The 22,745-nt window shown below is 39.9% G+C and overlaps 1 protein-coding gene and 1 pseudogene across 9 annotated transcripts in view; one reads left to right on the forward strand and one right to left on the reverse strand.

Annotated features, from left to right (window-relative positions):
• Nucleotides 1-22,745, reverse strand: part of ELF1 (E74 like ETS transcription factor 1) — a 121,631-nt gene that overhangs the window by 76,999 nt on the left and 21,887 nt on the right. The window contains exon 1 of one of the 9 annotated variants that reach the window (XM_086328762.1): nucleotides 7,490-7,668. The exons of 7 other annotated variants lie outside the window; for them this stretch is intronic. The gene's annotated coding sequence lies outside the window, so the exon portion shown is untranslated. Of the gene's footprint in view, nucleotides 1-7,489; nucleotides 7,669-22,745 lie in introns of those variants that run through there. One more of the 9 variants, XM_086328771.1, reaches the window with a different exon arrangement.
• LOC147361362 (small nucleolar RNA SNORA70) lies at nucleotides 15,884-16,006 on the forward strand (annotated as a pseudogene).

A 22,745-nucleotide genomic window follows, 5' to 3' on the forward strand; every position in this document is an offset into this window, starting at 1 on the left:
TGGATGTCAACTGGAAATTATCATTTACTCATCAGAAGTATGCCTAGAGCCATCTTGTTAGTTATAGGGGACAGATATACAGTCTTACGTATAACTTAATTCTGAATCTAGCTCATCTCCTTCATTGAAATGATGATTTTTTAAACTGATGTAGAGTTTACTCACCACTTCTTTTTTAAAAATCAACTTCTGGTCCTCATCAAATTAAACATTATTTCTCAGTTATATATAAATGTGGAGGGAAAATAATCTACCCCTTACATAGCACAACTTACTATGAAGTAGTTCAACCAAAGAAAGAATACAATGACATGCCCATCACCCAGCTTTATATTAACATTTTTCCATAATTTGTTTCAGAGTCTTAAGAATAAAAAAGTCAAATATAAATATGCATATATCCCTCTCCAATCTCTTCTTACCATTCTAAAATTGCTGTTGCCCAACTGCCTATATTTTTATAACTTTACTTCATATGTATCAATGATAGTACTGTTTTTATGTACGTAACAGTGATTTTAATGTATCTATCACAAAATTTTTACTCAAAATTGTTTGAAATAAACTCTAGTTAATAAATGGGAGGCATGCTAAACCACTGAGTGTTTAGTGGTCAAATGTACTAATGCCCACAACTTATTCTAAAGACATCACCTGCCCACTTTTTAGGGTCCCAGCTTCCCTGGTGGCTCAGCAATAAACAATCTGCCTACAATGCAGGAGATACAGGAGACTCAGGTTCAATCCCTGGGTCAGGAAGATCCCCTGGAGAAGGGAATGGCAATCCACTCCGGTATTCTTGCCTGGAGAATCCCATGGACAGAGCGGCCTGGCAGGCTACAGTCCACGGGGTCGCAAAGAGTCGGACACGACTGAAGCAACCGAGCACACGCTGGAAGGTTTGAGCCCCCAGGGCAAACCACCATGACAAGAGGCTGAAGGAGCAAGAAGGCATCGATAGCATCTCTTCCTAGGAAAGACAATGAGAAACTCTAGATTATCTTTAATTTGCATTCTCCCCATACACATTGTAAACTCTTCACATACCTCATTGTGACGATATAATAAAGAACTCTTGCACGTATGTTCCAAGAATTACATCAAGAGTGTTCCCAAACTGGACATACTCTACCGCCATCAACGAGATGGTAAATACGTTCCAACACAGACAGACAATGCAGTATTATACTGCAGTTAAAATCAATGAAGATAAGTCTCATAGAGTCAAATGAAAGAAACAAGTCACTACAGAGTATACCTGGTATGATCCATTTCAGTAAAATCCAAAAGGGTAAAACCATAAAGAAAGGGTTATCACAAAAACCAGAATAATAGTTATTTTTAAGGAAAAACAAACATGGGCAGAGTTGGGGATTTTTATCTTAATAAACATGCTCTATTTCTTAGCCTAGGCTGTTGTGACATGGGTAAACACTATGTAAGAACATTTAAACTGTGTGTGTGTGTGTTTTTTTTTAAATTTTGTTTTATTTTTAAACTTTACATAATTGTATTAGCTTTGCCAAATATCAAAATGAATCCATCACAGTAAACTGTGTATGTTTTATACATGATCCTACACTCACATTTCATAGTTTTCAAGAAAAAAGGATAAAGAATTGCTTTACTACAACACACAGGTTCCACTGAGTATTTTGATACAAAAAACAAGATGCACAGAAACTAAGTTATTAAATCAACAGCTCATTTTTATTGTTTTATTATAAAATCTTCTAGTTTCGGTGTTTACAGGACTGTTTTCTAAAACACAGAAACTAACCAATTTTCTTTCATTTAATTTCTAAAACCATACAACTCTGCACAAATACAATGACCACTGAATTACTGAGCATCTACCACATAAATTATGACCTCTATGTGACTTGACATCACTTAAAGTCACACTGGTTCCTGCTACCTTGAAGAACTTCTATTCTATAGGATAGAAGATGGGGAAAAGATAGATCCAAGAAAATACAAATTTGAAAATTCAAGAAATCAAAAACTTGTATAAGTGGCTGCCTCTAGGCAGCAGGACTGAGATGGGGAAGTGGTAGAAGAGAGAGGCTGCTTTTCACTAAAGGCTTTTTATTAGATTTTTAAAAATGTGCAACACTTTGATAGTTTTTTAATATAAAAATTATTAAATCAATCTTCATAAATCTAGAAGGCATTCATATTGTTTACATTTGTGCTTTTTTTTTTTTTTTTTGATGCTAGCAATCAATCTCAAGCTACAAAATATGGAGACAAAAAAGAGCTGATATCTTGCTATGCTATGCTAATTTGCTTCAGTCATGTCCAACTCTGCGACCCAATGGATTTAGCCCACCAGTCTCCTCTGTCCATGGGATTCTCCAGGCAAGAATACTAGAGTGAGGTGCCATGCCCTCTTCCAGGGGATCTTCCTGACCCAGGGACAGAACCTGAGTCTCTTAAGTCTCCTGCATTGGCAGGCGGGTTCTTTACCACTAGCACCACCTGGGAAGCCCCTGCTACCTCGCCATGCAGCATTAACAGGCACATGGAAAGGCCTCTGAATTCCAATAGGGGTAAATGAACAAAGGTGAAAAGACAAGTTTACGAAGAGTTTTCTGATGATGACAATGGGGTTATTAATTCAGATACTTATTACTGGAAGAGAAGGAATAAGAAATGTTTCAGCACAGAAATTTATACAACCAAAGCTCAGCTGCCTAATTTATCCCCTCTACCAACAAAGCAAACTGCACAGGAACTATTTTTTTCAAAAAGGGTGGATTCCTATACATTTATTGTATAGATCACCAGCCACTTTTACTCTAGTACACAGATCAACTGACAAGACACAAAGGTAGAGGTGACAAATAACTTTCCCATTAGGAGCTCCTCTTTACTAACGGGAGAAAGATTGCTCAGAAAGTTGAAAACTGCCCAAATCAATTAGGTTGACTCAATGATATTACTAATTTAATTCTTACCGTTTAAAGGAAGCAGCTCCTAAGCAAAGGAACAAAATATTCTGATCAACTGATGGAGGCAAAATTACATTCAGACCACTCAACTGATGGGACTCTTCTTCTCATTTAAGAGTCTGTGCAGTCTAGACAATATGTCATGCAAAGCCTACAAATATGCAATCCATTATGCAGTTAAATGTCCAAAGAAATTTCAAAAACCATATTCAAGTATTACATGGCAAAAAAAAAAAAAAGTTACTCCCTCCCAGACTCAAACAATAATAAATAATAACAGTATCTCTGAGGAAAGAAGAGTTTTCAAAGACTGTGAATGTTACCCCACAGCAAGAAGGGGCTTTTTTTTTTTTTTTTTGCCCTATCCCAAGGAAAAGGGAATGGAGAGTTACCATGAGGCACCAAAGGGAACTAAAAAAAAAAAAAAAACAAATACTAACATTGGGAGAGTGATGGTTCACTGAGAGATAAAGAGGCTAATTAAGCCTGAAAAACAAAAACAATTAATTATATAATGTGGTCAAGATGGCTGTCAGTGGACAGCCAGAGGAAGAAAAGCCGAATTAGAGAAAAGGACACAGAAGAGCCACAACGTTGAAAGACAAAGCCCAGCAGAAAACCAATAGAGAAAGGGAGCACTGCGCAGGGAGCTGAGGCTAGGTAAGTCCTCGCCATTCTTCTTATTAATACTTCCTAGAGCCTGTGGGTTTCCAAATGCCACTGTTCCTTAAAAATTCAGACATTAAAATGCTAAGTAACTGATTAATCACTCTTCACAGCTCTTAAACCTGCAAACTCTCTTTCTGAGAAAGTCATCTAGGGTACTTATTAAAATTGCAGATGGATAAGCCAAACCCCAGGGCCTAATAAACCAAAATCTCTAAGTTGAAACCAGGTGATTCTCTGTTACAACAAAGGTCAAAAATTACTACTTTAAATGCAGCATATTACCAGGCAGGTGTTAATTATTTCTGTGGTTACAATGTGTATGCATCCAAGATTAAGCTAAGGGCCACATGTCCTTTACAGGTCTGCCACCACTACAGCAGGACCTGCCCAACCGAGCAGCAAGGGTTTAATGCCGCAAATGTAATAGTAACGGCCTGTACACTTGTGCCTGATACTCTGTCCAAGGTTGAAAAAGATGGAGAAACAGAATACAACACCTCTGCCCTCTAAGAATTTACATTCTTATTCTTTTTTTAAATTTTGGTTTTTTAAATGTTTGGTTTAATGTTGGTTTAATGTGTTGGTTTCTGCCACACAATACTGCGAATTATTGTATAATTATACAGCCACAATTATCCACACATCCCCTCCTCCCCTGCCACCCCCCTCCCCCAACCGTCCCGGCCGGCAGAGCGCCCCAGGCTCCCTGTGCTACCCGGCACCTTCCACCAGCTCTCCACCTTACCCCATAGTGTGCGTGCTCTGAGGCCACTCTCTCCATCTGCCCCACTCTCTCCCTCCCCCGCTGTGTCCGCAAGTCCATTCTCTACCTCGGGGTCTCCATTTCCTCTCCGCAAATAGTTTCATCAATACCGTTTTTCTAGATTCCATATATCTGTGTTAATATGCTATATTTGTTTCTCGTATATATTCTTACTCTCACTGAAGATACTCTTCCAAACCTGTACAAATAAAGGCTACTCATTCTTCAATATTCCTCAAGACTCATAGACCTTTCATGCCCATTTTAAGTCTCGGTCACCTGTCACCTCTAGGCAAGCAATCTGAACCAAAATTTAATAACTCTGTGGTTTTGTTTCATTCTTTATTTATTTCACCTATGTTACCACAACCTATTTTCTCGGTAAGACTCTAAGTTTGTGAGACTAGAGCCCAGATTTTGTAGACTTGTGTGCCCTGCTTACTGTTTAGGACAAGGATGACCACCACATTGTGGAAAATTTGATAGCAAATTAGGTTAGGGGACTCAGAAATTTAAGGATTCAACAGTCATATGAAAAGCAATTTAAAAATCCAGATTTCAGACCTAAAGAAAGGCAGATCTAAGGTAAATTTCAACCACCACAATAAAACATATCAAAAAGTTAATAGACAAAGATTCTGTATTCCCCAGACAGTTCTAAGAATCAAGTGCCTGGTATATGAAGTAAACCTTCAAAGAAGAAGGTACAACAAATGGAATGAGATTATTACTTATGGGAAGGTTAAATTCAAGATTATACTTATGTTAGAGTTTAGAGGCCTCCAGGTTTTGCAAACATATGCAGTTTTACACACACTTTAATAGAACAAGGCATCATATGAAACAGTATTTGTCCTACCAAAAGAAGATGAGGTAAGATTAAAGTGGAAATAAATCTGTCTTCGTATCTAGGAGTTCAAAGCAAATTCCCATCTTCCTTAGGCCCATCTTATACAGGTAATGTCACAACACTTCAACTATGAAAAAATTCTAATAGTGAGAAAAAAGCTGCTGTAGAAATTAAACAAATGCCTTGTCCTCTCTCTGATGAAAAAGGAAACTAGTCTGAACAAATTTTCAAAATCTTTGGTTAACTCATTTGGCCATACCTTATCACCAAAATCATCACCAAGGAACTTAATGTAAGATTTTATTCACTCCTGAGGCAACACAGACCATTTCAAACAAAGCATCATTTGTTGGTGGGGGCTCAACTGAGCAGCTGCAGTCTGGAAGGCCTGCAGTCCAGCACGACCTAACCTTGAGCAAGTCACAAGACCTCTCTGGGCCACAGTCTCAACTTTAAAAGTGAGGCAGCCGAACGATCTTCAATCTTTTAATGAGAAGTTCTTCAAACTGGTCATTCTAAGTTTAATTCTGATGACTCACTTTAACTTCTATTCAACTTTATGAAAGGAAAAGGGTGGGAAGGGGACTACATAATAAGTCATACTGGTTTGCCTTTGCTTCTGTTTTTTTTTTTTTCCCTCCCTCTCCTTGAAGCCCCACTTCAGTCTTCTCCACATAACAAGAAACCAAAATATACGATTCGTATTTATCTTTATTTAAATTGCAATGGTGTCTTAATTTTAATATACTAAATTCTTCTACTTTAATAAATGAAATCTTAATTATTTGCTCATTTGTGCGCCCCTTGATTTTTCTCTGTGGGTCACTGGCCTTAAAAACTCAATAAAAAGAAAGAAAGGCAAAAGTTTCATTAAATTTTTCACACAGAGCAGACCAGAAGTAAATACAGCTTCTGCTTACTCAAAAGCTGACTAAACCGGCAATATGCAAACAAAGATGATAGCAAATGGCTCAGAGCTAAACTGGTAAAATGTCTGCTTATGCCTGTCAATTGAGATCTGATAACAGGAACAATCTTTTCAAAGAGTAAGAAATAATAATTGACTGCCTTTCTATCTTCCCTTTCATCTGACAGGCCTTCAGTCACTTATGAAAGTTATTAACAGCGAATCCTCGATGAGCTAGCTAAATATCATCACAGTCAACAATAAATGACTTGCCAAGTTTGAGTTCTGAAAACTGTATTTGGAAGCACTGCATATTCAAACTTTACTTTCATTCAGATTTTAGTTTCACAAAATAACTTTTTAAGTAATATACTGCTGCATCCAGTTTCTCAGAGCACCTAGAATTTGAAGAGACAGCGTTATATACACTTGACAAAATCTCCTAATTTCCATAATGAGAACTATTTCAGGAAAGGACTAAGTAATCTTTTCTTAGTTTTTAATTTTTAATTCAAAACAAGCAAATTTTAAGAACAGTTGTATAGACGGAAGGTCAACATTCTTTTTTTTAACACAAATCAAAATCCTGCATTTCCTCAGAAACTAGTTATGCTTCTAAGGTTGCTACTCTGAACAAATTTCTAGTGTGAATTATAAAACTTTATTATTTTTTCCTAACTGTAAATGAATCATTCTAGCGTTTCTTCCTCTTTAATAATCACTTTTACTTGTTATCTAAATGGCCGTGCATTTTATCCAAACTTACATTCGGTTTCAAAATTAAATGTTTAGTATAAACTTCATTAACTTTAAAGAAACAAAAAAAAAAAATTACAAAGAATATTACAGTCAGTGAGCAACACCTATGACTGAGTTGTCTACAAACTTCCCCTTAACTAAAATGCTAAAACAAAAGCATTGCCCTTCAACTTCTTCCTTAACACTCAAATCACACATGAATAATACAGTTTGCTTAATTGTAATTTACAGGGCACCCTCACAAATATAGTCACATTTTTAAAAATTAGAATTTGACCTCGTTTCCTTTGTGGTATTAAAAAAAAAAAAATCAAGAAAAGTCTCCTTTATTCTCAAGTCACACAGAGGGGAAAAAGAAATCACAGAAAATAAACTGCTTCATCAAGAAGATCTCAAAGTTTCCAGAATCTGAATGCTTTGTTTCCCCCTAGTAGGAAAGTGCAATCAGGCATGGGACCGCGACACACATTTTCCCAGAGAGTTAAAGATCACATTCAGCCATGTTCTCCGACAGGTAAGAAGTACCCTCCCCGTTTACCAGCCCAGGAAACAGCCAGAAGCAGACACGCAAAATCTTAATGTGTTACCTTCCAATATTCTCGTTCTCCTTAGACACTGTCCTTTGGGCTGGAAAGTAAAAAGCTATCCGGCAAGTTTTGTGCTGTTAAAATGGCTCCTGTAGATTGGGGAAGTGGTGTCTGTGCTTCAGCTTATGAGTCATACGTGAAACTGAGTGTTTCTGAGGGAGGCACGCCCATGTTGCTGTGGACCCAGTTACTCTGCTAGGTCAAACATGCAAATCCACAGGTAAAAACGGGGCAGAGAGACAGCAAAGGGGGAGAGGCAGAGCCAAGCAGCCAGACCTCCCTTGATTAAACTATTACTCAGCCCAGGTTAATTACCATGGTTTAAAATTCACAATAAAACAGAGTCAGAATCTAGAAGGAAGCAAAATGAAAAACCTGCATGCTGTTTAAAAAAAAATACAAATCGCAACTTTTAAAAGTTACTTTAATATAGCAACTACATATAAAGATGAAAGGGAAAAAAGGAGGGGAGGGGATGGAAGGGAGACAGCAAACTTTCTGCCTTTGAATGTAACAATGGCCCGGGAAGCCTAACCTGGCTACTCATTAACTCTTATATAAAAGGTGTATATTGCTATGTAATCTGGAAAAGCCAGCACACTGAAATACCAGATGCAGATTTATAAGTTCGCTAAACAGATAAAATCCACTAGAAAATTCAAAGTTCAGTGGAAAAATAAGTGTGAATTACTAATCTGGCTTTCAGACTAAAAAAAGTAAACTTGGGGTTAGAAAGAAACTAAAGTCCAATACAGCAAAATGATTTTAAATAAAACTGCAAGCTTGATGAAACCCTGTTTGAATCAGATTATCAATACGATCGTGGTTCATAACTCTACTACTCCCAAGTGGTAGCCACAGTTCTCTTGACCTTTCAAACAGAACTGTCCACAAATAAAAGCCAACCATGGTATGCCCTGGAGAGCCCCAGGGTGTCAACACGTGGCTGGTGAAGTTTTGCTCTCCAAGTCCCTGTCCATCTGACAAGGTGCCCAAGCAGCTGAAACTGCAGTCACTACAGATATTTACCCTGTCCCTGGCTGCGTATATATTAATTTCTTCTAAGAGCCTAAATTGATCAGAATGGCTTGAAAGCATTAAGCACTTCCAAAAGTACTTTAAAAGCGCAGCTCACTGGCTAGCCTTCATCCTAATCTTTTACAAAAAATAAACAGGATTTAGCAAGGTCTCCTCCCCTCAGTTAATTACTTGGAAGTAATCATTCTGCCCTACTAGAGGCACAGCTGAGGGGACAAGCTGTCACTGACTTAGGAACTTTGTAAACTGCTACAAAACACAGTGACTGTGAACCAACTTTCTGCCCGCTGTGTGCCTGTTTATTCCATGTCACTGAACACTGCCTAATCTTTTTACTAAAATAATCTCCATGATTTAATAAATTATTAATAAAAGCTAGGCTAGAAAGAAAAATGCATCACATGTTCTGCCATCAAATGTCATACCTGACTTGATTTAGAGCTCATTGATCCAGAGGGACTCTTTGGAACCCAAACACCAAGAGAGGCCCTCTGAGCAGTCACGGGAGATTATCACTTGGAAAATCCCCAAGCTGTTTCCCAGAGTTAAAATTTATCTTAGATAATATCCACATAAGCCTAATTTGATTATCTTTTAGCCAATCGAATTATAAATGGTAAAAGCGGGGCTGGTGGAAGGATGATTTCAGCCAACAAGTGACAGAGGGGATCATAAGAAAAGGTTTTTTTTTAAAAAAAAAAAAGTCAATCACTACAAATGTAACTTAAAAGTACTGGAATCTGGGATAGTTAGGGAGTCTGGGATGGACATGTACACACTGCTGCTTTACAATGAACAGGCAGCAGGGACCACTGTATACTACATGGAACTCTCTCTGCTGGATGTTACGTAGCAGCCTGAACGGAGAATGGATACATGAATGTGGATGGCTGAGTCCCTTTGTTGTGCACCTGAAACTATCACCACATCGTCAACTGGCCATACCCCAATATAAAATAAATATCAAAAAAAAAAAAGAGTACTGGGGTCTGAAGCTACTCTGAAATGTCAGAGGATATTCAGGATATCTGAGGATGTCACCAAAGAGTAAGCGCCTACAAGTCAGCATTATGATAAAGGTTTTAAAAAACAGATGACCAACATCAAATGCATCAACATTTTTATGAAGTATAGATACATAAAAGGGTAAACTTCTGCTGTTTAGAAAATCCATTTATATACAGTACTTCATCACCTGATAATGGCAGATACTTGGACTGTAATTTAGAAAAAGTACTTTTGGCCACCAGTAGAAGAGACGTAAAGTAAAAGTAATTAACTTTTTTCAACAGAAACAAGCAGCTGTTCCCAAAAATGCAATGCAGAGTTGCTACCGTAATATACTGCCGCTTTGCTCAGGGGTGTCTCTATAACCATTATTTTACCACCTACACGAATTGGATCCTGGTTCTATTCACAGCCCCCCATAATCAACCTCTGCCAAAAAAAAAGAAAAAACTGGCAAACAGTTTAGCACAGGATGGGTTCCAATACCAGCTCTGCTTCCTATTAGCTGTGAAATCCTGGGAAATTACTAAAACCTCTGCCTAAACTTTTTTATCTGTAATTTAGAGTAATAGTATCCACCTCAAAGAATTATTGTGAGAATTAAAGTCAGTTCATATACTACTATTTGGAACACGTAAAGAACTTTCACAATTCAAAAAAAAAAGAAAACAAACCAACTTTCTAAATGCTCAAATGATTTGAACAGATATTTTACAAAACAAGAGACACAGATGGTAAGCAAGAACAGAAAAGATCTCAACATTGTTACTCAATAGAGAAAAGCAAATTAAAGTCACAGGACCACTATACCCATTAGAGTAGATTAAAAACAACACCACCATCTACAATACCAAGGGCTGGTAAGGATATGAAACAACTACACTTCTCACACACTGTTGGTGGGAATGCCTATTAGGAAAACAGTTTCAGTTCAGTTCAGTTTAGTCGCTCAGTCGTGTCTGACTCTTCGCGACCCCATGAATCGAAGCACGCCAGGCCTCCCTGTCCATCACCAACTCCTGGAGTTCACTCAGACTCACGTCCATCGAGTCAGTGATGCCATCCAGCCATCTCATCCTCTGTCGTCCCCTTCTCCTCTTGCCCCCAATCCCTCCCAGCATCAGAGTCTTTTCCAATGAGTCAACTCTTCGCATCAGGTGGCCAAAGTACTGGAGTTTCAGCTTCAGCATCATTCCCTCCAAAGAAATCCCAGGGCTGATCTCCTTCAGAATGGACTAGTTGGATCTCCTTGCAGTCCAAAGGACTCTCAAGAGTCTTCTCCAACACCACAGTTCAAACGCATCAATTCTTCGGTGCTCAGCCTTCTTCACAGTCCAACTCTCACATCCATACATGACCACTGGAAAAACCATAGCCTTGACTAGGCGGACCTTTGCTGGCAAAGTAATGTCTCTGCTTTTGAATACGCTATCTAGGTTGGTCATAACTTTCCTTCCAAGGAGTAAGCGTCTTTTAATTTCATGGCTGCAGTCACCATCTGTAGTGATTTTGGAGCCCCAAAAAATAAAGTCTGACACTGTTTCCACTGTTTCCCCATCTATTTCCCATGAAGTGATGGGACCGGATGCCATGATCTTCGTTTTCTGAATGTTGAGCTTTAAGCCAACTTTTTCACTCTCCACTTTCACTTTCATCAAGAGGCTTTTTAGTTCCTCTTCACTTTCTGCCATAAGGGTGGTGTCATCTGCATATCTGAGGTTATTGATATTTCTCCTGGCAATCTTGATTCCAGCTTGTGTTTCTTCCAGTCCAGCGTTTCTCATGATGTACTCTGCATATAAGTTAAATAAACAGGGTGATAATATACAGCCTTGATGTACGCCTTTTCCTATTTGGAACCAGTCTGTTGTTCTATGTCCAGTTCTAACTGTTGCTTCCTGACCTGCATACAGATTTCTCAAGAGGCAGGTCAGGTGGTCTGGTATTCCCATCTCTTTCAGAATTTCCCACAGTTTATTGTGATCCACACAGTCAAAGGCTTTGGCATAGTCAATATAGCAGAAATAGATGTTTTTCTGAAACTCTCTTGCTTTTTCCATGATCCAGCAGATGTTAGCAATTTGATCTCTGGTTCCTCTGCCTTTTCTAAAACCAGCTTGAACATCAGGAAGTTCACAGTTCATGTATTGCTGAAGCCTGGCTTGGAGAATTTTGAGCATTACTTCACTAGCATGTGAGATGAGTGCAATTGTGCGGTAGTTTGAACATTCTTTGGCATTGCCTTTCTTGGGGATTGGAATGAAAATGGACCTTTTCCAGTCCTGTGGCCACTGCTGAGTTTTCCAAATTTGCTGGCATATTGAGTGCAGCACTTTCACAGCATCATTTTTCAGGATTTGAAATAGCTCAACTGGAATTCCATCACCTCCACTAGCTTTGTTCGTAGTGATGCTTTCTAAGGCCCACTTGACTTTACATTCCAGGATGTCTGGCTCTAGGTCAGTGATCACACCATCGTGAAAACAGTTTGGCAATTTCTAATTTAGGGCTTCCCTTGTGGCTCAGCTGGTAAAGAATCTGCCTGTAATGTGGGAGACCTGGGTTCGATCCCTGGGTTGAAAAGATCCCCTGGAGAAGGGAAAGGCTACCCACTCCAGTATTCTGGCCTGGAGAAGTCCACAGACTGTAAAGTCTATGGGGTCGCAAAGAGTCAGACACAACTGAGAGACTTCCACTTTCACTTTAGCAATTTCTTATACAGTTAAACATATACTTACCATACAATCCTGCTGTCCCACTCCTAGATATTTACCCAAGAGAAATATATATATATATAAGCTTCTACATAAATACTATCAACAAATACTGGAAATGCAAATGCCCAACTGGTGAACAAATAAACATGTGGTATATCCATACAAGAGCTTCCGTGGTGGCTCAGCAATAAAGAATCACCTGCCAGTGCAGGAGACATGGGTTCAATCCAAGTCAGGAGGATTCCCTGAAGGAGGAAATGGCAACCCACACCAGTATCCTAGCCTGGAAACTTCCATGGACAGAGAAGCTTGGCAGGCTACAGTCCATGGGGTCACAAAGAGTCAGACACTACTGAGCAACTAAACAATAACATATCCATACAATGGAATGCTATCAGCAATAAAAAGGTATGAACTTCTACACCTGATGATGACACAATACAGACGAATCTAAAAGCATCAGTTCAGTTCAATTCACTCACTCAGTCGTGTCTGACTCTTTGCGACCCCATGAATCGCAGCACGCCAGGCCTCCCTGTTCATCACCAACTCCCGGAGTTCACCCAGACTCACATCCATGGAGTCGGTGATGCCATCCAGCCATCTCATCCTCTCATCCCCTTCTCCTCCTGCCCCCAATCCCTCTAAGCACCAGAGTCTTTTCCAATGAGTCAACTCTTCACATGAGGTGCCCAAAGTACTGGAGTTTCAGCTTCAGCATCATTCCTTCCACAGAAATCCCAGGGCTGATCTCCTTCAGAATGGCTAAATTAAATAAACCAAACTCAAAATGCATACTGTATGATTCCATTTATATGACATTCTCAAAAAGGCAATACAGACAGAAGAAATCCTATCAGTGGTTGCCAGGGGTTGGGAATGAGGAGAGTGGGTTGACTACAAAGAAGAACAAGGGAACTATATCTCGTATGGTTGGTTGTGGTATTGGTGATAAGATCTGTACCTGTCAAAAGTCACAGAACTACATAACTAAGTAGGGCAAACTATATAGTATTATAAACTATACATCAATAAACCGGACTTTAAAAAGAAATCCAGTTCATGGGTAATAGTGATTAATACAGTAGCAGGTGCTTAGTAAACACTTCATAAATATGAGCTGCTATCACTATGCTTCACAGTAGAAGCAACCAATATCAAATACTTCAGGAAGACAAATTTTAGATCTCTAAATTTCTATATAAATAAAATGTGGCATCTCAGATTTGTGATGGAAATACAATGTACCTGTATATACTGTGCGTATGTTTATTTCTAAAATTAGATATATGTATCAAAGTCAGTATATATCTTAATATAGAGTTATCACACCTGGGGGAATTGCCAACATTGATATTTGAACTATTAGCTGAGAAAGATTTCAACTGAATGAATGTATTAAATGCCAACTAAAGTTAAGACGCTCTTTATTTCTTTAAGATGGAACTCATGAAAAGAATTTACTGTGTAAGCAAGCACTCTCTTCTTCCTTTTTATTTTTACCTCTTCTCCTTGACCTCAAATTTGAGAACTTTGAGTATATAAAAATACAGAACAGTCTTAAGTTTTATATCTAGGAAACCTGGGCTTAAAAAAAAAAAGGTATGCTGTGAATCTTTCTGGGCGAGCAGCTAACATGCTTCCATTCAGAGATGGAAAAATAAAAGATCAAACCATTAAAATGACAAATGACTAAAATCACTCTTCTCTACTATTTTTATATAAAAATAAAAATTTAAAGACTGAGATTCAGTGTTAGACAAATCTTTCAGGGAGATAGCATTAGTTTTGTTGATGCTGCTGCTGCTGCTGCTGCTGCTGCTGCTGCTAAGTCGCTTCAGTCGTGTCCAACTCTGTGCAACCCCATAGACGGCAGCCCACCAGGCTCCCCTGTCCCGGGGATACTCCAGGCAAGAACACTGGAGTGGGTTGCCATTTCCTTCTCCAATGCATGAAAGTGAAAAGTGAAAGTGAAGCCGTTCAGTCGTGCCCGACTCTTAGCGACCCCATGGACTGCATGCAGCCCACCAGGCTCCTCCGTCCATGGGATTTTCCAGGCAAGAGTACTGGAGTGGGTTGCTATTCAAAGGGTAATGCTAGGTTCTGAGCAATGTGTTCAGTTCAGTCGCTCAGCCATGTCTGACCCTTTGCAACCCCATGAATCGCAGCGCGCCAGGCCTCCCTGTCCATCACCAACTCCCGGAGCACTCCCAACTGTGAGCTTAAATGTAAAACATAGTTAATTCTCTATTGTCTATCACTAGATTTGTTAAACCAAGGCCCCCTCCCCATTTCTGCAGATTACCAGGACTCATCCACAAGAATGTTCTCCTGGTCAAGTGTTTATGTGTTTTCACAGGCACGGTGAAGGCGAAAGAACCATAACTGCATCTGGCTTTGCTCATTACTACATTCCTACCACCAAGACGGTCCAGTTCAGTTCAGTTTAGTCGCTCAGTCGTGTCTGACTCTTCGCGACCCCATGAATCGAAGCACGCCAGGCCTCCCTGTCCATCACCAACTCCTGGAGTTCACTCAGACTCACGTCCATCGAGTCAGTGATGCCATCCAGCCATCTCATCCTCTGTCCTCCCCTTCTCCTCTTGCCCCCAATCCCTCCCAGCATCAGAGTCTTTTCCAATGAGTCAACTCTTCGCATCAGGTGGCCAAAGTACTGGAGTTTCAGCTTCAGCATCATTCCCTCCAAAGAAATCCCAGGGCTGATCTCCTTCAGAATGGACTAGTTGGATCTCCTTGCAGTCCAAAGGACTCTCAAGAGTCTTCTCCAACACCACAGTTCAAACGCATCAATTCTTCAGCGCTCAGCCTTCTTCACAGTCCAACTCTCACATCCATACATGACCACTGGAAAAACCATAGCCTTGACTAGGCGGACCTTTGTTGGCAAAGTAATGTCTCTGCTTTTGAATACGCTATCTAGGTTGGTCATAACTTTCCTTCCAAGGAGTAAGCGTCTTTTAATTTCATGGCTGCAGTCACCATCTGTAGTGATTTTGGAGCCCCAAAAAATAAAGTCTGACACTGTTTCCACTGTTTCCCCATCTATTTCCCATGAAGTGATGGGACCGGATGCCATGATCTTCGTTTTCTGAATGTTGAGCTTTAAGCCAACTTTTTCACTCTCCACTTTCACTTTCATCAAGAGGCTTTTTAGTTCCTCTTCACTTTCTGCCATAAGGGTGGTTTCATCTGCATATCTGAGGTTATTGATATTTCTCCTGGCAATCTTGATTCCAGCTTGTGTTTCTTCCAGTCCAGCATTTCTCATGATGTACTCTGCATATAAGTTAAATAAACAGGGTGACAATATACAGCCTTGACGAACTCCTTTTCCTATTTGGAACCAGTCTGTTGTTCCATGTCCAGTTCTAACTATTGCTTCCTGACCTGCATACAGGTTTCTCAAGAGGCAGGTCAGGTGGTCTGGTATTCCCATCTCTTTCAGAATTTCCCACAGTTTATTGTGATCCACACAGTCAAAGGCTTTGGCATAGTCAATATAGCAGAAATAGATGTTTTTCTGGAACTCTCTTGCTTTTTCCATGATCCAGCAGACGTTGGCAATTTGACCTCTGGTTCCTCTGCCTTTTCTAAAACCAGCTTGGTCCATTTGCAGCCAATTAGGTGGACTATGTTTATTCCCCATGGGGATCCAGTGTGCCATGGCCACACACAGACCCCGCCTCAGTGTGTACACATGTGCAGATTGCCCTAAGGGGCGCTGGAGACAGTCCTTTTCAGTGGACATTCATGCCTGGCATGGTGTTCCCAATCTATGCTCCAGATTGGGATACGTGTGGTGCTTTGGAAAGCCCCAGGGCACAGTGGCCAGGGTCCACATTGGTCAAGTCATAAGGTCCATCCTCACTAAACTGCAGAATAAAGAGCATATGATTGAGGCCCTCCGCTGGGCCAAGTTCAAGTTCCATGGCCACAAGAAGACACATATCTCCGAGAAGTGGGGATTTACTAAGTTTAATGTAGATGAATTTGAAGACATGGTGGCAGAAACATGGCTTATCCCAGATGGCTATGGAGTCAAATCATCCCTAATGAAGGCCCTCTGGACAAATGGTGGGCCCTGTAGTCATGAGAGCCTTGCTGCTGTCCCCTCCTTACTCATGCCCACGAATAAATCCTACTTTTCTGTCAAAAAAAGAAAAGGACAAGGTCCAACACATAGCAGAAACTCAGCGACATGAGTACTATCCCAACCACACACACCACCTCTACCTTATCCCTTCATCCATCAGTAGACACTTACTTTGATCCATGATTTGATACAGCTGAATTCATGTAACTATGTTACCAGATTCTACCGTAGGCATTACTTTGGGTGGTTTTCCTTTCTTGTCAAAAATAACCAAGATTTAACTGTACAATTATATTCTTTATGATGCTTCCAAGTAACAGGCTAACTGCAATCTCAAGTTTCGTATCATATGAAATTGTATCTCTTACAATCTAAAATTCAGTATTACAGACAATATGTCTTCTACCTCAGTGGACTGTAACCAGGGATGCACCTCCATATTACCTAGTCTGTGAAGACGCATGCCTACTCCCAGAAGCAGAATCAGCGGTATGGGTGGAGCCCAGGCTTCTGAGAGCCACAGCTCTGCTGCTCTGCAGCCCTAGACCCAACGCAGTCAGTGCTCTTCACCCGGCAGCCACTCTGAAGGACGGCCACCTTACTGCTCAACAATCTCCAAATGTTGTGGAGGGGAAATCTTCTATTTTTTAATCAGAGATTAGAGTGCGACTCCAGTTCCTCCTGTGCTACTCTTCAGGTAAAAGTAACATCACGGGAAAATACCATCTCAGCAACATCCTAACTGTCCCTTTCTCCACCACCAACTGTCTACTTTCAATTCACCTTTCACTACCGTCAGAGAAATCTTCCTAAAGAACAACTCTGCAAGTGATGTGATGATCACTCATGGCTGAAAAACCAACTTTGATTCCCTGCGGGCAGACAGCTGGACCACCTATCCCGGTGTTCACAGTTCTCATACCGTGACCTCAATCACCTGTTTCCGGCCCTGTCTTCCCCTCTCTGCACGTCCCCACTGTCTCTCATGGGGCTCTTTTTCTCTCTGTCCTTCCCTCCCTCTGGCCTCCCCATCCCCCTTCACACACACACACACACACACACACACACACACACACACACACTCCAGGCTTACTGAAACATTTTGGATGGCTCCATTCCTGTTCGTTTGCCTTCTCTGAGCCTGGAAAGCACCTGCCTTACTTCCTACCCTTTCCCTTATCTCTGCCTACTCGTCCACCCTTCACAGTCTCAGTTCAAATGCCTTCTCTGCATGACGGTTCCCCCGTGTTGCTCCACTTACAATTATTACAAGAACTGACCACGAGGCTGAAAGAGAACTTGAGAGATCCTCTTTTCAGTCCAGTGGTTTTTAAACTTTCCTGTTAAGTAGCTGAATTCTTATAAAAGTCTTCAAGGAACCTTACTACTGCATTTGTCTTCAGTGTGTTAAGAAAACCCGTAATACCGATACAATCCAGTCTCATTTAAAAATAAGGAAAGCAGGTCTGTGGGGTCACAAATGAGTCGGACATGACTGAGCACACACATTCACACAGCAGGGCTACAGAAAGAAGTGACTTGACCAACGTCAAGTTAGTAACAGAGGCGAGGTACTCTCAGGCACTCATTCATTAGCAAATATTCACTGAGCTCCCGCTACGAGCCTGGCACTGCTCCAGGCCCTTTTTATACAGCAGTGCAGAAAGACACCTAGGGGATAAATTATTCCCACTCACGCGGTACTTATATTCTAGCTAGGAAGAGAGAAATGTTATGAACTAAATATACAGTGTGGCGATTATAAAGAAATGATACAAATAAAGTGTATAGTATGTTAGTGATAAGGACAAATTAGAAAAAAATAAAACAGCAATGAGAGAATATGACAGTTTACACAGCTAGCGAGGAAAAGTTTCCATTTGCCAGATCACTTCTAAGTAGAGACCTCCAACCTTACCTAAGGAAGAACATTCCAGGCAGAAAAAAAGCCCATGCAAAGACAAACAGGGAGCTAGCCCGATACGTTTTAGGAAACCAAGAAGGCCAGTGTGGTTCACGAAGAGAAAATAAGGAAGAGAGATAATAGGAGGAGGAAGAGTACTGGAAACTAAGGGAGAGCCTCACTGTTTAGACTTTAGCTAGAGAGTTTTAAGTAGCTGAGTCATAAGACTTGACTGCTGTGTTGAAAAAAGACTGCAAACAACCAGGGATGGAAGAAAGAGAAGCTTATGCAATAGCAGAAAAGATGACAATGACTTAGACAGAGGAGGCAGACAAGGAAGATATGATTAAGTTATGGGTATGTTTCTAAGGAATATCCAATAAGATTTTTTAATGGACAAAAGTGGGTTGTTGGGGATGGAGGAGGGGGAAGGCTTCAAAACTCAATTTTTGGCAACTGGAAGACTGCAGCTGCCAAAACTGATAGGTTTGGAGTAAGAGAGTATCAGGAGTTACTGAACACAGAAAGGTGAACACAGACGGCGACAATGTGGGGTAGGAGGAGATCAGGAGTTATGAAACACACAGAGTTTGAAAAGCTTATCAGCTATCCAAATAAAAATGTCAAAACAAGTATACTGTCATGGAGCTGTATGATACAGTCCTGGAGCCTGGGGTAGAGGTCTGGGTTAGGTATATAGATTTGGGAGTCATTACATATATGATATGAAAGGTACAGATATAAAAGGTAACAGTGACAGACTCTGGGACACTGTACTATTTAGAAGTAGGGGAGATGAGGTGGAACTAGCAAAGAAGGCTTTCTGAAAAGGAGCACACAGCAACACAGCAGGAAAATAAGGCAAATGTGGTGTTACCCTGACATTGGAGGGGCGGTATTTCCAGGAGGAAGAAACTGTGCCAGAGGCTTACAACAGATCAAACCCGATGAGATCTGAAAGGAAAATGACAGGTGATTTAGCAACACAGACACGACTATTGATTTTGAAAGAATTTTCATTGTGTGATAGAGATTAAAAAAAAAAACCAAGCACAATATCAGATGAGAGACAGTTTAGCAGAGAATGAGGGGTGAGAAACTCAAGACAAAAAATAATTTTGTTGTGAACAGGCCAAGAAAAGATTTTAAGGGTGATAGGAGACCGCTGTTTAAGAAAAACGGTGCTTCTCCCATTGCCTAGAACATTCCATTTTGTACTGCAGTTAAGTTTGCACAACTCTGTGTCTCCATTTATAAACCAGTTATCCACTTGAGGGCAGGAACTGTATCATACAGCTTCTACAACCAACTGTGGCTGTGAACAGCAAGTTACTTCACACCGCCATGGGATTTCAGTTTCCCTTTTTTGTAAAATACTGGGAGAATCTAGAGATCTGATAATTTTGAAAATCTATTTTAGTTCTGACATTTTATTGTTCCACAGCCTCTCCAAGTCCTCTAAATAGTGTTTGAGGAACTGAAAACAAAAATCACATTAAGGCTACATTTAAAAGAGAAGTTTCCTCATCAAATTTTTACATAGCTGACTGAAAGTAATACACAAAACTATCAGATATTCAGAACAACCTGGAAACTTTATAAAGTCCTCCAAAAATTCAATTTCACTTATTACACTTTATTAATAAAAGGTTTTTTTTTTTAAAAAAAAAAAAAAAGAAAAGTGAAAGTCTCTCAGTCGTGTCCGATTCTTTGAGACCCCATGGACTATACAGTCCCTGGAATTCTTTGGTCAGAATACTGGAGTGGAGAGTCTTTCCCTTCTCCAGGGGATCTTCCCAACCCAGGGATCGAACCCAGATCTCCCACACTGCAGGCGGATTCTTTACCAACTGAGCCACAAGGGAAGCCAAATCTATACTAACATTCTAGAAATATTTTGTATCTTATGGTAGTAGGATATTTAAGTAAATAGTCTTCTAACACAAGTCCAAAACAGTTCATCTTAAAATATGCCAAAACTCCATGCTCTTAAAAAAAGACAACTATCTTTTCAAAAAATTAACGAATTAATTAAATTTGGGTCTCAGGTGTGGGATCTTTGTTGCAGCTCACAGGCTTAGTTGCTCTGCAGCACGTAGGATCTTAGTTTCCCCACCAGGGACCAAACCCATGTCCCATCATTGGAAGGCAAATTCTTAACCACTGGACCACCTGGGAAGTCCCTGACAACTATCTTTTGCCATTAGTAAATTTAAGACAGTATGACAGAGGTCAAGCCTCTTATTTTAACTAGCCTGATTTAGACTATGTCTATTTTCATTTGATATTTATTATTTGTCTATAAAACAAAGGTTCTACTTACAAAGAGATTAGTAAAAAGTATTATGGCTTTCTTACAAATAAATGGACTCTATAAATTCATCACTGTTTGTGGACCAACGACTTATTTGGTTTGACTTTTTGCTATAGGCCTGAATCACACATTTAGCCCTGAAGATTAAAACCCAGCAACATGAAAAAGATTACCTTGCTATTATTTTTGCTCTTTAATAAAAAGAAAACCCAAATATAAACAGAAAAGTAGGGGCATTTTGCTATGCTATGCTAAGTCACTTCAGTCGTGTCTGACTCTGTGCGACCCCATAGATGGCAGCCCACCAGGCTCCCCCGTCCCTGGGATTCTCCAGGCAAGAACACTGGAGTGGGTTGCCATTTCCTTCTCCAATGCATGAAAGTGAAAAGTGAAAGTGAAGTCGCTCAGTCCTGTCCGACTCTTAGCGACCCCATGGACTGCAGCCTAACAGGCTCCTCCGTCCATGGGATTTTCCAAGCAAGAGTACTGGAGTGGGGTGCCATTGCCTTCTCCGAGGGGCATTTTAGGATATGTTAAAGAAACAAGAACTTCAATTTCTCTTAATCACACTGCTGGTCAAAATAGAGATATGGAAGAAACTAACATTAGCAACTAACCATGTAAACCCACAAAAAAAATGACTTAAACTGCTTATTATGGTGCCAGGACACATAATGTGTTCTCAAATACCTATCAAAAAAAGGAGAACACACAGATACTAATAGTACATCCATACTGAGCAATAAAATGAAATTAACTGTGGATAAACACAACCTGGATGACATTTACAAGCATTATGTGGAGTGAAAGAAGCAGCCAGTGTCAGAAGGTTACATACTATAAGACTCCATTCATAATGACATTTTTGAAGAAACAAAACTATAATGCTGGAGAACAGATCAGTGGCTGAAGGGGATGGACTGGGGGAGGGTGACTGGCCATAGAAACGGAGCATGAGAGAGTTCTGAGGGTGATGGACCTGTTCTGTAACCTAATTATGGCGGTGGCTACACAAATTTACACTTGCATTAAAGTTCACAGAATTGTATAGCAAAAAATATCAATTTTACTTCCTAAGTTAAAAAATGAAACAAAAATTACTGTTAATTCCAGTACTCCAAAAACTCATTACTCCAGTCCATAGTCATTAGAAAATATTAAAATCAAATTGAGGGCCAGTCTACAAAATATCTGACCAGTACTCTTCAAGGTGTCACGGTCAAAAAGGACAAGGAACCATCATAGATTTTCAAGGAGACAATGACAACTAAATGCAATGTGTGTATCCTGGGTGGATCTTAGGACAGAAAAATGACATTAGTGGAAAAACTAAAAATCCTACTGAGGTCTACATTTAATTAATGGCATTGTACCAATGCTAATTTTTAATTTTGATCATTGTATTGTCACTCTATAAGTTGTTAACAGTAGTGTGGGATGGATAAAAAATACACAGGAACTCTCTGTACTTTTACTGCTATTCTTCCACAAGCCTAAAATCATTTCAAAATAAGTTAAATGCCGAATCTTTAAGAAAAATGCTTGCAATAATTTCATAAAGCAAAAATACATTTCTCTTTCAAAAACAAATCAATGCCATCCTGCATATTTTGATTACTTCAGTGTAAGTTTGATTACCTAGTGTAGGTCATACCCACACCAAGAGCATACATGTTCTCTGAATGAGAGAAAATAGATTCTACCATAAATTATATGACTTACTAGTTGTGCCCATCTTCAGGGTATACATTTATAACTAAAAATTCTATCAACATTTGATTTCCTAATTGAAGAATGGAGTTCTTTCCAGAAATTCTCCAATGATCCAGCAGTCAGGACATGGTGCTTTTACTGGGACCCAGGTTCAATACCTAGTTAGGGAACTAAGATCCCACAGACTGCAAGGCACAGTGGGGGAAAAAAAAAAAGGAAGTCCTTCTTAAGAAATTTCTCATAAATTCTACCTCTTAATATTCTTATTTAAAAAAATTTAAAAAGTCAGTGGTCTACCAACACCCACAGAATAAATTCCAATACAAGACATTTCTGCATTTTGACTTTGGTCTACCATATTACAGCCTCATGTGAGACTAGGCCACCTCCCAATGTTCACCCTATAATTCAGCTTTGCTGAACTATTAATTCAGATCATGTCATGTCTT

This window comes from Bos grunniens, chromosome 12 (genome assembly GCF_055505025.1).
Source record: "Bos grunniens cultivar Pamir isolate PY7600 chromosome 12, Bosgru_T2T1.0, whole genome shotgun sequence".
In the NCBI taxonomy this organism is placed as follows: domain Eukaryota; kingdom Metazoa; phylum Chordata; class Mammalia; order Artiodactyla; family Bovidae; genus Bos; species Bos grunniens.